At 23.3% G+C, this 2111-nt stretch overlaps 1 long non-coding RNA gene across 1 annotated transcript; it reads right to left on the minus strand.

The window, feature by feature from the left end:
• Positions 1 to 489: 489 nt before the first annotated feature.
• On the minus strand, positions 490 to 1483 carry LOC111032961. The gene is made up of 4 exons (XR_002604356.1): positions 1315 to 1483; positions 1007 to 1215; positions 623 to 819; positions 490 to 541 (listed from the first exon to the last, which is right to left on the minus strand). It is a non-coding gene; the product is annotated as an uncharacterized LOC111032961 (long non-coding RNA).
• Between the last annotated feature and the right edge of the window lie 628 nt (positions 1484 to 2111).

A 2111-nucleotide genomic window follows, 5' to 3' on the forward strand; every position in this document is an offset into this window, starting at 1 on the left:
TTAATTAATATTTTATGATATAAAATTATTTTAACATTGCATGAAAATGACATACTCATATTAAAAAAAAAAAATGTTAAATTTTTCAATTTAGATTAGTAAAAACTCCATAGCCCTACAACTTATGGTCTACTTAATAGTAAGTCAATAATTTAAGGTAATTGTTTAAACATAAAAACAATGTTATCAACAAATTTTACAAATGTAGAAGTAGTTGGCCTTGATATTGCACACTTTTTCTTTATCTAAATGCAATTAAAAAAAAAATTATTTTAAATTATTTAAAAAATTTATTTATTTTATATAAAAAAATAATATATTTATACATACTTAATTGATTCTGTTGTCAATTTAAAAATTTAAACATGTTTCATTCCATATTAACTTAAAAAGTTATCATGTAGGTACTATATGTGACTGCGAGAAATCAAAAATAACAATTGTTATACAATTTGTTCTACCAATCTAGTTATAGATATTTGAATTAAAAGTTAATACAACTAAATTCAATTGAAATTTGAATGAAAACCATATGAATTCCCTAAAAAAAAAATATGATTAACATCAAATTACTTAGGTATAATATTGATTAATTTAATAATAAAAAAATAATTGTACTTACGTAGTTATTGTTTAGTCTCTTGTTTATTTTATTCCATATTAATTTATGAAGTCTTCAGATTGGAACCAGTAGCAAGATACCAGTGTGCAATATGAATTTGCATTAATTACTTGTCAGATTCAACTGTCTAGTGTCTAGTCATATTATTATAGTTCAACGTTATTTTTAATTAACTATACCAATTTTATTATTTGCCACTGAAATAAAATCAAAATATTTTAATTGTAGTTATAGATATTTTTATTAAAAGTTAATGGGTAGGTACTACTAAATTCAATTGAAATTTGAATTAAAACAAAATTTAATTTCCTAAAAAAATTATGATTTACATTAAATTCTGTAGAACATTGATTTATTTTATATAAAAAAAATATTCGTACTTACATAAATAATTGTTAATCTATTGTATATTTTATTCCATATTGATTTATGAAGTATTCAGATTGGAACCAGTATCAATTACCTATAGGTACCGGTACCAGTATGCAATATGAATTTGCATTAATTGCTGGTCAAATTCAAATGTCTTGTGTCAAGTAATATTATAGTTCACTGTTATTTTTGATTAATTATACCAATTATACTAATTGCCACTGAAATAAAATCAAAATGTTCTAATCATAGTCTTTATTTATCAATAATATTAATCATTTATTAAAAAAAAAAAAAATCAAATTTTAGATTAAACTTACCAATAAAGTATACATATAAATAAAGTTATCGGCAAAGTGTGAAATTTAATTCTCATACATAATAATGCAGCTGATAGGATAGAAGTGTATAATATGCATATTTTTAATTAAATTTTAAACTAAAATAGGTACAACATTATTTAAAAAATGTAAAACATTATCAAAAAATATGCATTGGTTTAAATTTATATTTTAAATAGTACACATAATTTAGTTTTTACTTAAAATGTTATTTGTGTTTATACATTCAATAAATAATAATTAATATTCGAGATTCGACAATTAATTTATTTGACAACTTACTCTTAAACTAACGTAAGCAATTAATCAAAAACCACATGTTTTCAGAAACGACAGAAACTGTTTACTGTTTACTGTTTACCGTTTCTCGTTTATCTACAAACTCTTAAGAGATAAGACCGTATACCAAGAATCAGTAACCGGTGCTATATTATGTAACCATAATGGTAAAATGTTATTATCATACTTTAAATATGATACTGCAGCTGCAGCTGTTGTAGGCTTGACGATTCACTCGGTGTTGTGAGTGGGGACAAGATAGGAAGGTCCAAATCGTGTGACCTTTGTACTTATTAGTTTAGGATTATAGGATTATGACTATTATGACCGTTTGGGTCATTAAATTGAGATATAATTTCGTTTTGACTTCTGGTTTTTACTGTTGGGTTTGATCAATTGCCCAGTAGCTGTAAATTAAACGAATATTTAAGCATAAATAAGTCGCAAACGAATTACTCAAATTAAATTCTGCAAACGTTAAAATTATTTTTTTCAGA

This window comes from Myzus persicae, unplaced genomic scaffold (genome assembly GCF_001856785.1).
Source record: "Myzus persicae strain clone G006 unplaced genomic scaffold, MPER_G0061.0, whole genome shotgun sequence".
Lineage (NCBI taxonomy): Eukaryota > Metazoa > Arthropoda > Insecta > Hemiptera > Aphididae > Myzus > Myzus persicae.